Source organism: Arvicanthis niloticus, chromosome 16 (genome assembly GCF_011762505.2).
Source record: "Arvicanthis niloticus isolate mArvNil1 chromosome 16, mArvNil1.pat.X, whole genome shotgun sequence".
NCBI classification, from domain to species: Eukaryota; Metazoa; Chordata; class Mammalia; order Rodentia; family Muridae; genus Arvicanthis; species Arvicanthis niloticus.
The window spans coordinates 51,470,280-51,491,500 of NC_047673.1; the positions used below are offsets into that span (position 1 = coordinate 51,470,280).

At 42.2% G+C, this 21,221-nt stretch overlaps 1 protein-coding gene and 1 long non-coding RNA gene across 5 annotated transcripts in view; one reads left to right on the top strand and one right to left on the bottom strand.

The window, feature by feature from the left end:
* Palld (palladin, cytoskeletal associated protein) overlaps positions 1-21,221 on the bottom strand; it is a 386,960-nt gene that overhangs the window by 106,932 nt on the left and 258,807 nt on the right. The gene's annotated exons all lie outside the window — the stretch shown is intronic.
* Positions 11,833-16,323, top strand: LOC143434705 (uncharacterized). Its single transcript, XR_013104420.1, has 3 exons — positions 11,833-12,022; positions 12,774-12,835; positions 15,466-16,323. It is a non-coding gene; the product is annotated as an uncharacterized LOC143434705 (long non-coding RNA).

Sequence of the window (21,221 nt, forward strand, 5' to 3'; positions counted from 1 at the left end):
TCACAGAGTTGACCCCCAAGACAAGGAATCTCCTGCAGACAGAGGCAAGAGGAATCCTTTAAGTGCACAGCAGGGTGAATTCAACTTCCCTCACTTTAAGTTTCTGACTAACATACTTGTTTTTGTGAAACTAAAATGAAAAGAACAACATCTGGTCTTTACAGAGAAACTGTACATAGCCATGTAGAGAAACTATCCACTACCCACATAGTAAAACATAGACTATCCTGAACAGTTAACTCCAACAGTGAAAAGAACAGTTTCCTTGTCATTTACATGGCTGTGGACCATATTTACTGACTTACAACTGTCAGAAACAATAACGCTTACTTAATAACAGTTCAGGTATGTCCATGTGACTCAGTAAACAGCTGCTTACCCAGTGTTACCCAGGGCTGCTGAAAGGGAACATGGGCTTGTGTGCCTGGCACCCGCATTTGTTGCCATTATGAGAAAGAAACGCTACCAGAGCCAGAACATTTTACAATGGGAAGGGACTCGAATTATAACTGTCGATTTTTCTTTGTTTTAAAAATCTACCCTGTGTTTTATAAAAGCCATCATGCACCCCGTCTTTGAAAATCTGAAGGTTGTCCTGAAAGGTTTTAACTCATGGTCTTTTGGACTGTCAGGTCTAAGAGAAACCCAGGACAAATTCTCCACTTGAAACGTGGACATCACCAGATAGATAGCACACAGGCAATAATAAAGCCACCAGTGTGTGGCTTATACCAACGTTGGCATAAACATATGAGGACATTTCCTAGGGGCTGATTGTAAAGGACAGCAATTTGAATGTCATTAACACACATTCATTGTTCCTTCACTGAAAGTCCAGCCTGTTTACCACTGTAAAAGCTTTGTATTGTAAATGGAAAAGAAAAAGATGACAGCATATATCACCTGAGACATGCCCAAACAGCATTCCCACGAATCCCTCGGCCATGGGAAAAAACAACTCCCAACAGGCCACCCTCAGTCTTCACGGGGTGTAAATTAGGCTCCGCTGACAGCAGGCTTGGGAGACCTTTCTGCGTCCAAGACCTTTTGCCATGCCAAAGTCAACAGGGGTGCTCTCAGACAATACAAAGTCCTGAAGTTGCCCTCGAAACCCTCTCTGTCACAGCCCACAGGAGTGCCAACAGGGAAATCTTTTAAATTCCTGGGACAGTTTTCAATGGGCATAAAGAAGTTCTTTGTAGCCCCAAGTGAGTCCCAAAGTGCTTTCCTAGGTCAGGAAGATGTTGGTTTGTGTTCATGAAACAGTGAACTCTTGCCATGTGAGAAGCTACCAGAGTTATGTATACAGTTACGTATGCAGTGTTACGTATACAGTTAAATGGGGTGTGTGTGTGTGTGTGTTGCTTTTCTCATTACAAGAAAATTTGTAGTTAGACGTTTTTATGGCTGGTCGGGCATGTCTTGTAAATGGCAAATGCAGGGTATACATTGGCTCTGGCTCTGGCCCATGTCTATGTGACTTCTTCCTCTTGTATTAGCTTAGCTAGTGTGAACACATCAGTAAGCAAAAAACGGTGCCAATCTCTGTAAATGCCTACCCTCCAGCCCCTGACCTCTGTCAGGTGAGTCTTCACTGGCTCAAAAGGACCACTTCTGAGGCTGGGGTTGTTTTTGTCGGGCAGGGCAGGGCAGGGCAGGGCATGAGCAACTGGTTTACCTAAGACCTTAGGAAGCCTCTGCCACCACTGGGTGTGACAAGGGAGAGCAGTGCCAACCCCTTTTATAACTGTCCTTGGATAGCTTGCTTTAGCTGGGGGCATTTGGGGGCAGGCCTCTCTTTATCTCTTAAATAATTATTGTAAACATCCCTCTGTAGAACTTGAAAAAAGATTTACAACTTACCAGAGAATTATAAAGCAAACACTCAGGTGATAACCATTGCTGGGTGTCCTGTGAGGGCCTGCCCTGGAGGCCTTGGAATAACCACAGTCCTGACCAGGAGAGATATCATCTACTGGGGTTTTGGCGTCATCAATTTTCTGATATATATCTCTGAGGAAAATCCTTTGGCTCCTCTCGTACTTCTTTAAAATTTTATATGAACAGAAGCCTCCTGTATCTACCATTGTGTGTTCTCTTGTTCTATATTATGTTTGGAAGCTCTGTGTTCTTCTGCCTAGTCTAGTTCATGTATTTTATTTGTGGGATAACTCAGACTCGAGCAAGTCTCTTACAACATCATCGCTCAGTCTATTGCTGACCAGCTTTCTGGCCTCTTTGCAGTTGAGCAGTTCTGCCTTATGTATCCCACGTCTGTTTCTGGTTGCACATGTGTCTTTTGAGGGGGGATGCTTACGAGCCAAATCACTAGGTCACAGGGTTCATAGAACATCCCAGTTTATCAAATGATGTCGAAATGCTTTCCAGTGTGGTCTTTACCAACTGATACTCCCACAAGCAGTGTACGAAATATCCTGTTCTCCACATCCTTGCCAGAACTTCATGTAGTCAGACCGCGGTTTTTGCCAATCAGGTGGGTGTGCAATGGTATCTCTACTGGTTTAATGCATATTTTCTTTATTACTAATAAGGCTGAACATCTTTTCATGTTTATTGGCAATTTGAATTTCCTCTTTGGTGAAGTGGCAGCTCCAGTCTTTTCCCTTTCTTGTAACTGACTCTTTCTTACTGATGGGTGGGTGGGTTTTGTTTTATGTTTTTTGCTTTTGTTTTTCCTGGTTTTCTCTGTATTCTGGACAGTGTTGACGACATGGGCAGCAGATATTTTCTGTTCTGTCCTCCTTACAGCACACCTCATGATAATTAGAAGTTCTTTATTAAATGTACTTGTAATGCCAAACGTTTTACGTCTTCTTTAATATACCTGGGATTGGCTTGTATACAAGCCAAGGAAGGACTCCATTTTTGAAACAGAAGCCTTGTTCACTTTAACAGCACTCTGTCTAAAACTGGAACAATACAGAGGTGATTGTTATAGCCCCTGTGTTAAGAATGACACACACAACAGAAGCAGAAAAATTACCAAGTACTTTTTGTAAAAAGAAAGATTTTTTTTTTTTAAAAAAGCAAATGTTTCATATTTTTCTCTCTATTGCAGATATGAAGTCTGCTTCTAGTAAGAGGCAAATAGATTCCATGGGTTTTGTTTAGAGACAACAAAGTATTTTTTCCTGTTAATTCTCTTAAGAGGTAAAAATATGTGTGTGTCATTGGCTTTATCTAGGAAATACCCCCAGAGGTATCCTGTACAAGGGCAGGATACACAGTTGGACATATTACGCAAACTATCATAAATTCATGGACAGTTTTTGGAAAGCAAGAGAGGAAACAGTTATAGTGGCTACCTGTAGGGAATATATTATTTAAACATTCTGCCCCAGGGAAACTAATATAATGTTTAAGGTAAGTTACCATAGTCTTTATTGGATAAGAGGAGTCAGACATCCAAAATTTATTGTACATGTTCTTCCAAGAACCCATCCATCAAATAGATGTTCTGATTTCAATTATTTTACATGTGCTTCTTTTTCTACAACCACAAGATACTCATTGCTTAAGGAGTAGAAGGATTACCATAAAACATTGAGCTGGGCAGTGGTGGTGCACGCCTTTAATCCCAGCATTTGGGAGGCAGAGGCAGGCAGATTTCTGAGATCAGCCTGGTCTACAGACTGAGTTCAAGAACAGCCAGGGCTATACAGAGAAACCCTGTCTCGAAAAACAACAAACAAACAAACAAACAAACAAGAACAAACCATTGAATTACAGGACACACAGTCCTATGTAAGCTACAGGACTCAAATGCCTAATACCACTTCCAATTTCATGATTCTGATAAAAGCTATATAGTGACCATCTTGGAGGTCTGCTCTGTTCTGAAGGGAAACAGAAGGAGAGTGGATCTGAGGGGGAGGGGAGGTGGTGGGGAGCTGGGAGAATTAGGGAAGGAAAGACTGTGGTTGAGATGTATTAAATCTATTTTAATTTATTAAATCTCCATTGAAAATAGATTTTCAATGGAGAGAGAAAGAGAAAGAGTGAGAGAAAGATTGAGAGTGAGAAAGAGAGAGAGAGAGAGAGAGAGAGAGAGAGAGAGAGAGGATGATTTCCTGGTAGTACATACTTTTAATTCCAGCACTCAGGAGGCAGAGGCAGAAGGAACTCTGTGAGTTCAAGGCCAGCCTGATCTGTATAGCAAATTCTAGGTCAACCAGGGCTACATAAAACCTGTTTCTAAAGTCATATGTATGTACATACATATATATGTATTAAATATAAATAATACAAATATATTTATAATATTATATAATTATATATTAAAATATAGTACATATATAATATTATCTATAAATATTATATAATATACTATATTATAATAAATTATAATATACATATAGCATTATATAATACTATAATATATAATTATGTAAATATAATTACATTTATAAATATATATAAATAGATAAATAAGAAGTTAAAATTAGTGGCCTGAGTAGATAAGACAGGTAAGAGCTCTTGCTCCGCAAACATGTATGCCACAGCCCTTATGCCTAGAATCCAAGCACGACTAAAGATGCCGCAACTCCTTGTGGGCAGGAAACCATTGATCCTGGAGTTTGCTGGCCAACCAGCCTAGCATATGTGGTGAGCTTCTGGTTTAGTGAGAGATCCTGTCTCAAGGCAACAAGGCAGAGAGAGATGAGGGAAACTCCTGATATCCAGCTCTGGCTTCCACATGTGTGCACATGAGTATGTGTGCACACCCACTCAAGCGATCGCAACCCACTCACACCACATACCACACATACACACACATGCGCCACATGCCTATCAAATACATACACTCATACACATACATAAAATTAAGTCACTTCAGCAGATACTATGTCATAGGGCAATGTCAGTGCATATATTATGGCTCTACTCCAAGCTTTTAAACTAAGAAATACATTTATTTAAACATTTTAGAAGTTATCAGTGGGGTCTGGGCTGATGAGTGGGAAAGCAAGTGTTTAGTGTCAGCTCTCCAACCTGGAACAAATGACTAACTGAGGTGTCTGTTTATTATATCGAAGCAGACCTGGCTGCTAGGTTCTCCAACATCCCTCAGCCCTTACTGTTGTTACAGGGTATGGTTGCCAAACCCAGGCCTTTACCTTAAACTTCTCAAGCTCAGGGGCTCGATATCCTTCCCCTAGGTGCTCTTCCCTGTATAACCCAACCATTTTGGCTATCCAGCCCTTTTTAGTCTACCCTTTACCCTTCAGACTTTTGGTCTCCTGGTCTCTGGCTCTCCCCTCTTTCCCGGCTCCATTCCTCACATTGTCTGGCTCAGGATCATTTTTACTCTGGACTCTTCCAGATGCCTCTCGCCATGCTCTTTCTCATAGCTACAATAAATCTCCTCCACCATATGTAGTAGTGGTTATCTATCTATCATCTATCTATCTATCTATCTATCTATCTATCTATCTATCTATCTCACCTAGCATTTGCAAGGCCCTAAGTTTGATATTCAGCACTAAGTAACTAGGATTTTAAAAGTTAACAGGGACCGCCTACATATAGGCAAGTCATAAGAAATGCAGTACACCTCCCCCATGTTTCTGCATCAGTACCTGTGTACAGACAGACAAGTGCACTGAAAGGAGAGGGAGAGAGCCCGGCGGTGTCTCAGGTCCAGTCACAGATGCTTGCATTTGTCTCAGTAGGGATTGTGTAAAAATAAAAGATTACCTTATCCTGACAGGTCCAAGAATGACATCAAATGCAAATTTGGAAGCACTAAGCCAGCATTTCAGCTGAAATACCGTCTTTCACTACCCACTTAGCTATCCTTCTAGTTTCCTCAAAGGGCATTGTTTTTGGAAGAGCAGACTTCCTCTTTCTTCAAGGTGGGGTCAATAGAAAAGCCAAAGGCTTGCAGTTGGGACGTTTGCTGGAGAAGCCACACTGTGGAGGTCACATTTGTATATACACTGGGTATGCTGGAGTATGCACAGCATTTCCTTACTTGGTGGATTCTAGTGAGGGAGTGGCAAAGCAGGGATAGTGAGGCAGCTTTGGAGTCTGGTCCCGTTCCTGCCTTGAGGACAGAACTCCAGAAAAACAGCCAGATTGGGAGCAAGGAAACTTCCTGTCTAACTCAAATCAATTGCAGAATTCCCTGAGAAATTTGCTTCAGGTGTGAGTCATACAGGAGGGAAATATGGCAAATAAGAAACAAGTGGGCTGCTGAATGGGGGCTGCTGAATGAGGGGCTACTGAATGAGGGGGTGCTGAATGAGGGGGTGCTGAATGGGGGCTGCTGAATGAGGGGCTACTGAATGAGGGGGTGCTGAATGAGGGGGTGCTGAATGAGGGGCTGCTGAATGAGGGGCTGCTGAATGGGGGCTGCTGAATGAGGGGCTGCTGAATGAGGGGGTGCTGAATGAGAGGGTGCTGAATGAGGGGGTGCTGAATGAGGGGTGCCGAGATGGGGAGGAGAGACCATTGAAAAGGTCAGCAGGACATGAGATCAAAACAAAACTTGATCACAGCTTGAACCATTGATCGCCTCTTTGACCTTCTTTAAAAATATATTTTTCCTTGTAAGCTAAGCTAAGGGCTTGACTTTATCAGCAAACAGGCAATTCTAGCTATATTCCTGTCATTTATTCCAAGCCACCTTTCCAGGACAGGGCTTCGAGAAGAAGTTTGAAACACAGATCCGGTTCTCACAAACAGTGTCATTTCCATAAAGTACTTGTTCCTCCTCAATGAGAAAAATGCCTAAGATTCCATTGCCTAGGAAGCTGACCCAAAGTAATTTCCATGTGAATGGATAGTCTCCCTTACTAGGAATCAAACAACCTCCTGAGACCGAGGATGACCAAGAAGGGGTGAGTAGATGTGTTTACACCATTGGATGATGGTCTAAATACACTGAGCCTTCTGATGATGAGTCACAGAGACTCTCCTACAGAGCCCTGGGTGGACATCAGACAAGAAAGAGAACCGGGATGAAGGAGATGCAATGAGAATCCAAACAGCATGTAGGCATTCAAAGATACCTGAAAGCCAGTAGATCTTTTTTCCTTTTGTTGGTCTCTCTCTCTCTCCCCCCCCCCCCCAAGTTAAGAATTTTTAAGAGAGGCAGAAATGCTCAAGTGTTAGAAGATTTGAATAGGTCTGAATTTTACAAGCAAACTGATCCAACTAGACCTGGGTGTGTGGGTTTTTTTTTTTTTTTTTTTTTTTTTTTTTTTTTTTTTTTTTAAAGATAAAGAGAGACAGTTATTCTGCTGGGTTTCTCAGGAAATCAAACAAGTTGAACTTCTTTTAAGCAATGGCCCCTGCTTTCATGGACTGGGCTGGGCAGTCATCATTTGGAGAAAGTTAACAGCAGCCTCTGGAAGCTCTGGTATGGGCACTTGCACTTTGCTCCTGGAGCTGAGCCTCAGGTGACCTCCTGTAGTGAGCAAGGGAAAGCCGAGTGTGTTTTCTACCACACATTTAGTATCCCTACACAAGGGTGATTGGGTAAGACTCGGGCACCGCTGGGAACGTCTATCCTCTCGGTTGCGAGGGAATATATTGAAGCTTTTCTTTAAACACCTAATTGTATTGGCATTCCTATTTATAAGCCATTTGATTGGTGGTAGCTTTTTATAGCATGTTGAACAGTTTACAGAAAACAGTACCAGGACAACTCAGACTAAGAGTAATGGCAGCTCGAATGTCCTGGGCCCACACTAGTTACCATGTGTTCACGCTTCTTACAGGATGTACGGCTACAGTCCCTTTAGCCTCAGTTTGGCTGATTTCCCACAGGGTTGGAATGATAAAATAGGTATTAAATACCCCACACTGTGAAGGAAAGTGCTAAATCACCAGACTGAGAGTAAAAGATGATCTTGTAGGCAGTCCAGACAGAAAACCAGTTCTGCTAGCCTGGCCTCAGGCTAATGAAAGAGTGTGGCTGAGGCAGCTGAGGGGCTGTGTGCTGGATATCTGCCCTGGAGAAGAGGGGGATCACTTAGCTTCACCTGCGCTTAAGGGAGAGGGGCTCCGAGTCTCTGGAAATGAAGACTGCATAGGAGGGGGTGTCCCCTCAATCCACATGGCACTGGAAGGGAGCCTGCCAGCACCAGTATAAGGCAGGTAAGGAACCCTAACAGAATGCACACTGAGAAGAAAAGCTAGATCAGGGGCTTGCTGCTAGAAGGAGGGGGCGGGGAATGGGGTGGAGTGAAGGGTGGAGAAAAGGCCAACTCTGCTCCTCCATTCCACAAATGTCCCAGCCAAGTCCTGGCTTTCTTGGGATACAGGATAGGTAGGGTGGGAGAGGGCCCTATACAGGGCTACACGGAGTTTAGATTACTGTACCGGGCAGACTTTTAATTACTATAATGATCAGTTTCAGATGGGAAAGGCCCTTTCTTTGCGCTTCTGCAAAGTGATGAGATTGGCTGGAATTCCACCCAGCACAGGGAGAGAAGAGACCACAAGGCAGGAGTCTGCTGAGGAAGGAGGAAAGATGATGTTTGCACGGGATTGTGGATTCTCTGGGTTCTCCATAGTTGACGGTTACTGAACACATTACACATCTAATCCTTCCAATAGCTCCATGATGTAATCGCTTTACTATTTGCTTCCTTCGGATGGGAGAGACTGATGCTCACGGGAAAGTTAAGTCATCTCCAGGCAAGGTTTCACACACCGTGGCTGGGGGAGCCAAGGTTGAAACGGAGGCAGTCTCATGTGGGGTGTAAGGAACACAAAGTTAAAAACCCAACCAGGAGATAAAATACTGACTTCCATCGTACATATCTGATTTTTATTTATGATATATGAACATAGAAGATATGCAGGTATACTTACTTACAAATCATATACATATGTAATTTAAAAACACTGCCTCGATGTAAGCTTTAGGTTTGGAACTTGATCACATTTTAGTGCTGTATAGGGACAGATTCTGGAGGTAGAATACTGTGTGTCCTCCACTTTAGAATTTGTTAGGGCTTGAGGGAGATGGTTCAGCAGTTAAGAGCACTGACTGCTCTTTCAAAGGCCCCAGGTTCAATTCCCAGAAACCGCACAGCAGCTTACAACAGTCTGTAACTCTAGTTCTGGAGATCTGACACCCTCCTACAGATATGCAGTCAGCCAAACACAAGCAGATCAAATTAAGAGTTAAATAATCATTTAGAATTTGTCACTACAGTCCCAGGAAACTAGGGCATCCCTCTTTTCTGACTGGACTACTTTTGGCAGAACTGATGACTAAGCTCCAGGCTTTGCCACACTAGGCAGGCACTCTACCATGGAGCCAGATCCCCAACTGTCTGGGATGGTTCTGTGGAAAGGTTTAAAGAACGGGAGGCTTAAGTTGAAACAGGAAAGAAAACTTCTTGGAGAGTGACAGGGATTGGAGGAGACCTGAAGGATCCTGAGAGGTAGAACCAAAAGACAAGCTAAAGACACAGGAATGTTGAAGGCTGTTGATTAAGGACATTAAAAAACAAACAAACAAACAAACAAACAAACAAAAAAACTTGGCAGTATTTTTCTATTAGTTCTTTTAAAAAAAGAAATGTGTATGTGTGCTAAGAGCCATTGGGGGGTGCATATAGAAACCTGCTACTGAAAAAGATTCCTACCATATATACATAAAGAAGTCTAAGTGAACTCACAAAATAATGGGGGTGGGACAGCACCCCAACTTGATAGCTCTGAAATATAATCCCCAGTATCAGGAATGGATTGCCTATAGTTGAGTTGGCCAAAGGGGCCCCATAGAAAGCGCCAGACATCTCAGGTTATTGTCAAGGTTATTGGTGACTCTCCACAAACTGATGGTTTGTGGAGAGTCACCAATGTATCTTACATGTATCTCCTTCACTGACGATGGAGAAATTGAACAGGTTCCTAACTCGAGCCTTCACCCCTACTGCCTAGCATTCATGGTGCTGGAAGTTACTTCGAAAAGTACTAAAGAAGAAAGGTAAACATCAATCCAGCCACAAACACTGTGATCTACAAATAGTGACCTGCCTACATGACATGGTGGTGCACTAGTACCACAGGCTTTGTAGGAGTGACCAATCACTCTCTGATTGGATTTAAGGCTCACTTCACAAGATGGGACCCATGCCTGACATTGTTCACATATCCAAGAACCTGAGACTCAGTGGACCATGGGCTTAGGGAAAAACTGAATCCTGTTTTTTTCTGCTAAAGGAGCATAGCAATGAAATCACTCTTAGCATTCTGGTCTACCCATCAGATCAGCATGTGCCTTCCTCACTCATCATCAGAAAAGCTTCTTCCTGTAGTAGAGAAGAACAAATACGGAGACCCACAACTGAACAATGTGCAGAGTGAGAAGTTTTGGAATACTCAGTCCTAAATGAAATGTCTTTATTAAACCCCTCCCCTCAGGGTTTGGGGAGCCATGAAAAAGATAAGACAGAAAGATTGTAGGAGCCAGAGGGGATGGATGACTCCAAGGAACAGTGTCCTGTAGACACAACAGGACTGGCGTACATATGAACTCACAGAGATTGTGGCAGCATGCACAGGGCCTGCATAGCTTCAATCCAGACAAGTTAAGTCCCAGTGCTAACAGGAGGCAATGACCATGGGCTTTCACACTCCTAGATGTTTCCCCGAGGAAAAACCAGTTCAAAATAATTGCATGAACCTTTGGAAAATTCCCAGGATTCCAGTTCTTAGGTTTCTAACTCACATGAAAATTAGAATGGAGTCATTTGCACCTTCTGTCTATGGAAATAAGCAATCCTTCTTGTCAAGAAAATCACCGAGCTTTTTGGCATCATACTGGATGGCCACAAAACCCTGTGCAAGTTGAGGACCTGACAAGAATGTCGGATTAGTTACAGTTTAACAGCTCGACATTATTGAACATGTTCAAAGTCAAGTTAACAGGGCTTTTTGTTGTTGTTGCAATCCTCGAGTGTCATTTACAACCATTTAAAATTAATATTTAACCAAACCTATATAAATACATGTGAGTATGTAAATGGGCGGACTTAGTCCTTTGATGCCTGCTTTCTGCAGCAGGTGCTAACACAAGCTGGAATTCTCCAGATCTTATTTCCTAGAGAGCATAGAGCAGGGGGACAGAAGATAAAAAACAAACAAACAAACAAACAAAATCTCTGAGAACTCTCTTGGAGGAAGGAGAGAGGAGAGATGCTGGGTCTGTGTGGCCCAGTGTGGTAGCCTTGTAGCCACATTTGACTGTTAAAATGTGGGTAGAGTAACTGAAGAACCGAAAGAGAGAGAAAAGGAGAGGGGGGAGAGACAGAGAGACACAGAGAGAGACAGGAGAGAGAGACAGAGAGAGGAGTGGTATGTGTCTGAATATAGATATGGTACATGTGGAGGCCAGACATTGATATTGAGATATCTTCCTTAACTCCTTCTCCATCTTGGCTTTTTGAGACAGAGTCTCTCCCTGAGTTGGAGCTTGCCATTTCAGCTAGACTGCCTGGCCAAAATGCCCTTAGGATCTATCTGTCTCCACCCTCTACCACTGGGGCTACAGGCCACATACCTCTAGCCCAGGCTTTTACTGGATCCAAAGTTCAGTTCACATGCTTGCTGGCACACAAGCACCTTACCAACTGAGCCATTTGCCCGGCCTCTGAAGTGTTTGTTCAATTGAAATTCAAATGGCTACATATAAGATGCAGACTGAAAGATTTTTTTTTAACCAGTGTAGCACTATTTTTCATCTTGAAAGAATATTACATTTTAAAAGAACTTCAATATTATACCAAGTTGTCGTCACTACAAAGCAAGACTGTAAAGGGTATCTACTGACCTTTTGTACCCAACAGGAATGCAAAAGCAGCGATTAGGAAACAGAAAAGTTAAACAATGAAAACTATCTTGCAGTTTAATCCTAGGATTCCTTCCATGCACATGACTTATTGTACGCTATTAATAAAGGACAGATAAGTTTATAAATGAAGTGATAGATAAGTTATTTAACCCTCTGACCGAAAAGGAAAAGAAAAAGAAAAAACCGGTAAGGTTAAACCTTTCTCTGAAATTTAAAGCAGGGAGGGAGAAAGGGAGGGAAGAAGAGGAGGAACAATAGAGACAGACAGAGAGACAGCCACAGAGACAGACAGAGAGACAGAGATAAGAATTGTGTGCCACACGCTAGGTGGTCTCATCGTCTTTCAAATTGGTTCATAATCCATGCATAATAGATCAGTGGGTGGGTGCATGGAAGTGAGGAATGTTAATTAGCAGGCTGGACTGATGATCACTATGTGTGGAAGCTGAGTGCAGTTGCCCCTTGTATTCAGGGAATATTGGCCCTATAACTCCTCCAACGATGCCAAAACGATATGATGTGCCAGAGCCCTCTCTGAGTGCCGCAGTTTTTGTATGTATGCTTTGCACATTCCTCAGCATTCTGTGTGTGGGGGGAGGGGAAGGGTGGATGGGCGAGTGTGCATACCACTGCATGGGGGCCACGGTGTGTATGGAGATCAGAAGATAACTTGTGGAAGTCGGTTCTCTCCTCCTACCTACTGTATAGGTCCCACCCAGGGATTGAACTCAGGTAATCAGGCTTGGCTCCAAGCACCCTTACCAGCTGAGCCATCTCACAAGCCCCTAGTATGATTCAAAACATCTTTATGGTAGAAACGCTAATGAAATGTGTCATGTAAATAGTAGCTGTCCTGTGCTGTTTGCGGGGAATAATGGCAGGTTGAAAACATGCACATGCAATTCATACCCAAGCCTTTCTGATTTGTGCTTGGCAGAATCTGCACACATGGGACCCCAGGATACAGGATGCAAAGGACAGCCCAGGAAAACTTTTCAGGTAGTAACTCTACCTCTACCCAGTGATGCCCCATCTGGCCTTAGGACTTTTTTAAGTTGTAGATCTTATCAAGGGTTTTTCTCCTCTAGGAACCCCTAAATTATCTTTTCTGCTTTAGGACAAGTGAACATTTCTAGATAATAACTGTTAAACTGTAAAAGTTGAGTTCTAGCGACCTTCCCAAGGCAAATTAACAACCTCAGGTAATATTACTGCCTAAAGAGAATGGGGCTATGCTTGTATTATTTATTCATCCACTCTTTTTTCTTGTGGTACTGAGCATACATATATCTGAGTGTGATATAATAAATTATTCTAAAATGAAGACTGGGGTGTACGTCATAGTACATTCTGTGATTTTTAAATGTGGGTATCTGTGAGCACATTACTCTTCTGGTATGTGTGTCTTGTGTTAGTCTATCATTTTTTATTGGGTCTTGGTATTTCATTTCCTATAGTACTTCTTTCCCTCTATTCACATCTCTTTGTGGCTTTCTGAAGCTACTTGAACAACTTGTCCTCTCCCAATTGGTCATGCGATGCTGGGTAAATCCCTAAAAGATCCTTCAGAATCAGTGGGGGTAAACCCGCACTGCCTGTTGGGCTGCCATCTTTCTTTGAGATGACTGGACATTAGGTTTGAAACTGAAGTTATTAACTGTGTCTCTTGGTCCAGATTAGCAGCTGTCAGATCTTCTAATCCAGTGGTAGAATCTAGGAATGAGGAGGGAAGTGATTTCATCCCTGAAGCATATATAGAAACTTCAAGATGACTTGGAGAATATCTGAAGACTTACAACTTCCCAGAATGTAGGGGCCCTCTGGCCAAAGAGCAACTGTTCAAAATTTTCACCATTCTCGGAGTTACTTATTTTGGTTTAATTCTGAAAGTCCTTGAGTTCATCAGCACGCAAAAGGAATTTTCCTTGGACTTCATGACTCACACTTGAGTTTGCATAGGAGATAAGTGTTGGGTGATGCACACAGTGTTCCGGTCAGGGACTTAACTTGGCAGCATCGAGGAAACAGGAGCTGTGATTGGCTGCAGGGCTGGGAGCAAACAGCAAAGCTCCTTAGCCTGCATGTACACATGCACCACACACACACACACACACACACACACACACACACACACATACACACACAGAGTGAGTGAGAGAGAGAGAGAGAGAGAGAGAGAGAGAGAGAGAGAGAGAGAGCGCTAACATCTGACCGCCTACAGGTCTCTCCTTGTTAAAATGGAATCCCACTGGTTAACTGATTGATTCTCCAGTCTGCTAACTAATTCCATACTAACAGCTTAAATTAAAAGTTAATGAAACACAGCCAGGGCCCCATTATACGTCACATGTAATTGCCTTTCATTACAAAAAAACCTGGGGCTTCGTTAAAAGGGAAATGTCTGGGAGATCATTCTGGGCTGGAAGGCACCCACAGTCAGAATATTCCTGAGCTCAGCGTGGCCTGCCTGCCAAGTCTCAGGGCAGCTGCTTCACAGAGTCAGGAGAAGAAATCCCCACAGGTATTCTGTGACCAGACTGACCAGAGCTCACAAAGCAGTATTGTTTGTGGCTCAGCGGGGTCTGCTTGAGATGAGAAAAGTCTGTTGGAGTAGACTACTGTGCACTTAACAGCTTTACACTCTGTCCTGCTAGGAATCTCACACTTGACACGCACTTCCAAGGGAGCAGGAGCCTGGAAACCCAGGGTCTCCCTGTCACCTCCCGGGTGTAGCCACTTGGCTTAAATGCAGGTGCAAGGAAATTCAGACTCTCATGCCTGGATCTCCTTTGAAAAGTCTCTGCCTCCACACTTTTAGAAGTTGCTTGTGAATTGATGATCTCCAAGTCTCTCTCACACTGTAAACCAAGCCCCCGCTGCTTTCACAGGCCTGGGATTTTGTTTCAGTACCTGTAACACAGTGTGCAAACATTGTCCCGAGTTTGCCTATGAAGGCAGCATTGCTGATAGACAGACTTCTGGGCAGTATGTGCTAGAACTTTTTACATTCCTGATTTACCAGTGACTCATTAGGACCAGGGGATGGCTACAGATGCTCACTGTATTTGTTCTTAGAGTCCCTAGGGACCAGCTGACATAACTGTCAACACACATACACACATACACACACACACACACACACACACACACTCACTCAAAAATAGAGAGTGTGGGAGGGAACTGTGACTCCTTTTAGGAGATGGTAATGTTATTTTGGCATTTAAACAGAGTTAATTTTGAACAATTACAGTGAGAATTCATTACTTCTCCTTAAATAACCACATCCACATAGGCAATACATATTTAAATATATAGCCTCTGACATTAGGCTGTGGACAATTCCCACAGGTTACTATTGGGTCTATCCACAGCAACATTGTCCCAATGACTCTCTACAGGGAGGAAGGAGAGATGAGGTAAGAGATAATACTGGATAATTTTGTGTGTGGGGAAAAATACAGACTCAAAGACTACAACAGGGTAGCTAAATTGAGTAAGATAAAGATTAATTGGTAAAATATTTATCTTGTCTCTGGTTTTTCATGAGGCTGAGGTTAAGGCAGACGGAGGGGAACTTTTGGCTTTATCATTGCAGCCAGCACTCTTTATGCATTCTTCCAATGGCACAGGTGGGATCAGGAGGAAGATTTTCTAAACTGCGTTTCTACATTTCTACATTTCTTCGTTCACTATCATTTCTACAGAAAATGATAGTGAACACAAATGAAATTATACGAAAACTACACGGTGGTTACAAGTCAAGAAAAAGAGGCTTCACACAAGTTACACTAAAACAGAGCAAAGGAATGGAAAGGGAAAATGGCCAAGACCGAGTGGAGAACAAAACCTACAGAGAGGCAGACGGTCTCTATGAAGAACCCTGCAGAGAATCATTTTGGAACCACGCCACTGATTATAAATATCACAAAAACTTCTACACGATTCTGTGTGCTGCTGCAAAGAGAAAGAAAAACGTCAAGGATTTGGCAGAGTCATTTTATACGTGGTGCAGTACTTGGTAAATAAGTCACAAAATAGGACCTGTGTTTGTGGCTATTCCCGAGTAAGGTGTTCCTGAATAAGGGTATGTATAAATAAACCAGACGTTTAAAGGGAGATTCCATACATAGGTTTTAAAAGGAGATGCTATTGCCCTGTCAAAATCTTTTTTTCTTAAGTATGTTTATATTGAAAAGTCTGAAATTAGTGGTTCCTAAGGAATAAAGTGATGATTTTATGTGCTTTGTTATAAAGTCTGTAATATTAAAAAATTAAAAAGTGTGTGTGTGTGTGAGTGTGTAGATAATCTTCTGTTTTGGATTACTATGACAAGAAAACATTTTTTTTTTAGTCTGAAAGGTAATTTGTGGAACCCACAATCCACACAAGTTTATGAAGAGAAGACAGTCCAATGTTTGGTGCATAAGGTTAGAGAAATTCACATGATCCCATTACTTTATGCTGGATTCGTTCATAATCATCTCCCAAGTGCCAATTAAGTAAATGATTGAAAGTTGAATGTCCACGTAGTTTTAATGTGTTGAGAGGGCTGGTGGAGCCAGTCTGCTTGCTTAGGTTCTGATTGAACAAGTCATGTGAGCACGGACAAGCTGCTTGGCCTTTCTGAATTTGGTTTCTATCTTCCTGACAGTGAGTACGCAATAAATGGTCTTCTATTATGAGTTACTCAAAATAGTGCTTCACTGCTAGACAAGAATTGTCATATAAATATTTATTGTGTGTGTCTGCCATGTGGAATAGCACCAGAAATCTGAACATCACCAGAGATAGCTCAGCCTTGAGGGAAAGCAACAACATAAATCATAGCTGTGAGCCGTGGTACATCACACAAGCAAAGACGGATCTACTTTGATGCTTTAGGTTTATGTTCTATGTCCCATAGGTAGGCCAAATACACTGAACATGCTAACCACACTAGGCACTTCCTCTATCTGTCTTAAGCCAGGGCATATTGAAATTTTGGATTCTTTCCTTAGAGATTAGGGTGTTCTTTAAGTTATGATTGGGTGACATGTGTCTGCCTAAAAGTGTCTAGACTCCCAATGAGACAGAAACAGAGACATTCATACTTATCGTCCTTAGAAAACCCAAACCAAAACCAATCCACCAAACAACCCAGAGATGTGAAGACTTCTGTCTTCAAAAAGGACATTCAGGAAATATTAGTGGAGCAGAAAGTGTTCTTAACTTGCTTATTTCCTTTTCCTTGTAGATCCCTCCATGCCCTCCTGAAGTTCATCCACCAGGCTGATGGGATATGAAACCCTGAGGTCGAGGTTAGTCTTAGCTCTTCAGGGCTGATTGTAAAATAGCCTGAGATGTCTAGAAGCCATATGAGAGGCATTTTCTTTGACTCCAAAGCAGCTGGTTCTCTCAATTACAGGGCAGAGACATCGATTCAGTGAGGAGGGGAGGCCCCATAGAAGGAGTGCTCATTAGATCGTGTTTCTGGAGCAGAGTCTTGAAAGTCCCTGGTGATGTACAGGGCCATGGCTGTAGTAAACAATTTCTAGGCTCGTATGATGAGGCACTGTCTCAAAGGGAATAAAGTAGTATTGAAATTCTCTACAGTTTAGCATGAAGGTTTAAAATTTTAGCAAGTCAAATATAAAAATGTATATGTTGGTTACTACATGGAGATGAAGTGGGACTCAGCTAAAAAGTAAATATGCATGATGCTGGTGATAGTGTCTTACATCTGTCATTTTAGCACTTGGAAAGCTGAGGCAGGAGAATTTCTGTGCATTTGAAGTAAGTCCGAGCTACCTACTGAATTCCGATTTTACCATTTGAGAAAAATTAATTGATATAATTTACTGTGTTTGAAAAATCCTGTATGGTTATCTCAATAGAGGCTGTAAAAATAATTGAACTAAATCCAGAATCCCAACAAAAACAAAAATTCCAAATCCCCTGTGAAGTAGCAATAGAGTCAAACTTCATTAACTGACAAAGGGGGAGGTGGTCTGTGAAAATCCCCAACTAACATTAAATAAACTTGACAGTGAAAGACTGAAGGCTTTCTGCTCACAAGGCAAGAGTGTCTGCTTTTAATAGCAGTGTTCAACATTTTCTGGGAGGTTCTGCCCACTGCAACTATGACAATAAAAATGACAGCAATGGTCTAGTTTGGGAGGAAGGAATCAAGGCTGTCTTTGTAACTATGCCACTGTCTCTGCAGAAAGCCCAGTGGAGCAGTAGAGTTCAGCAAGGCTTCAGATTACAGAATCAATATGCATGCAGGTTACTTAATATTTTATACACAAGGCATAATGCAATCAGAAGCTGACGTTTATTTATTTTTCCTTTTGAGAGAGGACTACGTGGCGTAGCTCTGGCCTGATGTCTACGGTGCCCTTTATCTCCTGCCTCAGCCTCCTTCCCACTCCCAAGTGCTCAGACTACAGGTATGTGGTACCATAGCCCATGAGAAACTGAGGCATAAAAACTCATTTCCAACAGCTTCTATTATGCACCTATAAATAAATACATGGGAGACCTTTATAGTGTGACAGTGGATGGAACTGAGATAAATCCAAGGGTTAAAGCAATGGAAAGGTATACTTGGTTCATGGAGAACAGTCATAGCTTCCAACATATTGGTTCTCCCCAGACTGATAGATTCAACATGGCGTTGGTTGACATCCTATTGGTCTTTCAGCTAGAAGCTGATAAGCCAATTCTAAGACAAAATGGACAGAAATGAGAAAAGATCCACAGAAGCCAAAGCAACCATGAAAGAGAGCAACGGTCAACATCTCACATCACTTAGTTTAATTTACACTATAAAGCCACAGTGATCAAAACTGTAGTGCACTGGCATAAGACCAGACACACAGACTAATGGAAAACAGGACGTTAGAAGGCAGAGCTCAGACATACATGACAACCAATTTTTGAACTTCATGGAGAAACGAGTCTTTAAAAGCAACAGTGCTGGAACAACCTGGACGTGTGTGTGTGTGTTTGCGTGTGCTCAAGAACATCAATCAATATCTCACACCATGGACAAACATTCACTGAAAATAGATTCAATATTTAAACCGTAAGAAATCACAGGGAGAAACTGGGAATGGGTGGAAACATCTCCGTGAGCTTCGATTAAGAAAGAATTTCTCAGGGGGCAGAGAGATGGCTCAGCAGTTAATAGCACTGACTGCTCTTCCGGAGGACCTGCGTTCCCGTTCCCAGCAGCCTCATAGTGATTTACAGCTATCTGTACCTCCAGTTTCAGATTTTAAAACTGCACGCTCTCTGATGAAACTAAAAAAAAAAACCTACAGATTCTGAGAAAATGTTTGCAAAGCACACACCTGATAAAGGACTCACACCACAAGTCTATAAGTAACTTAATAAGACTCTCAGTAGGAGGAAGACAAACAAGCCAGTCAAAAAACAGGCCAGCAATACCAACAGCAGTTTGTTAAAGGAGACACACAGCGGGCAAAGGCACACAGAGAAAATGTTTATCTCACAGGAGCTGTGGAAGCACAAATTCAAACTGAAACCAAAATCCTTTCACTCCCCTATTGAAATGAGCCCACATTAAGAAAATCTAAGAATGCCAATGCTGATTTTGACACAGAAGATCTGGAAATCTCATTCAATGACTGTAAGTCATTGTGAAGTGCTACAACTATTGTAGAGAAAGTTTCTTTAAAAAGTCATACATGCCGGGTGGTGGTGGCGCATACCTCTTTAATCCCAGCACTTGGGCACTTGGGAGGCAGAGGCAGGTGGATTTCTGAGTTTGAGGCCAGCCTGATCTACAGAGTGAGTTCCAGGACAGCCAGGCTATACAGAGAAACCTTGTCTCGAAAGACCAAAAAAAAAAAAAAAAAAAAAAAAAAAAAAAAAGTTTAAAAGTCACACATGACATACTTCTGTGGAATCACCTAGGCAGTCCACTCTGCCTTGTTTGTTTGTTTTCCCCTAGAGAAAGCTTAAGTCAGTCAAATGGCTTTACATGTAACGATAAAACAAAATTTAAATTGACAGCAATTTAAATAATGGCTGAATGGATAAAACAAAATATAATTTGGAAATAAAATAATCTACTTAAAATTAAGTTAAATTAGAAGGAGGTGTCGGAGAGATGGCTCAGCTGGCAAAGCGTTCGAAAGCCACGAGACCTGAGTTCTGATCCCATGCAAAAGATAAGTGTGATGATGTAAATCACACTTATCACACATCACTTTAGCTTTAGTGCCCTGGAGGCAGAGACGGGCAGGTCTGGGTGCTTTCTAGCTAGCTGGACCACCAGCCAGCAGTGAGCTCCTGCTTCAGTGACTGACTCTGTCTCAAAAAATAAGGTGTCCAGGGATAGAGTTCATTCAATATTGACCCCTAGCTTCTTCATATATGCACATGCATGTGCGTGCTCACGCGTGTGTACACACAATGCATACACATGAGACAAAAATTAAATGATCATGCACTCATACCTCAAGATCAAGTCTTAAAGTAGTGATGCCAAATGACAGGAGCAGGGAGGAGAATACACACTTTGGTGCTTCCCTTTCTATGTGTCCCTAGCACATGTGAGTAAACACATTGCAGTACAACACAGAAAGATGTCAGGGAAGGGGAGAGGAATGCCGGAAGAGGAACAAATGTTGGAGATGATGCGTACACTTGCTGTTCTGACTAATGAGGCTGCCAAGGCTGTCTCCTTATTCAGACATTACCAAGTTGTACATATCAAATATGTGCTGCGCGTTGCACGCCGCTCAGCCTTTTGAAAAATAAAAAAATCTACCTGCAGTTGAAACGTTGCACAGGAGTCTGAAGATTTGGCCTAGAGGCCAAGCACCTTCTATAGCAGGAAACCCTGCAAGGCCCTGAGGTGAATCCACAGCACAAGGGGAAACCTCAACAAGGCTGTGAAGACTGGAAGGAAGATTAATGCTAACAATGGTAACTCTGAGCAGGACAAGGCTGGGTTCACAGGGCTTCTGGGGCATGTGTCAAAGTTCTATTTCTTGAGCTGGGTGGTGCTCTAGGGCTCCCGTGTTACATTCCCTTATTAGATATGAATATGTAGGAATTCGTTATATAGTTTTCTGGCTCGTTTCATGTGCTTTGGGTTTACTATTAAAATAAAAGGTTTTTTTTTTTCTTAAAATTAAAAAAAAAAAAGAAAAGAAAACAATGGCTTGAGGAGGGAACACTTTTTTTTTTTTTTTTTTTTTTTAAATGTGACTCAGCTTGTGATAGGCACGTTTCCAGCTCTTATTCTCAGGGCTATACAATGCCAAGGAAAGGGAAATTGAAATGATATGTGGTTAAATTGAAAATGAGGTTTAATAAATAGAGTCCTGAAATGTCTGGAGCATTTAAGGAACACTTCCTAAATGTGAGAAGG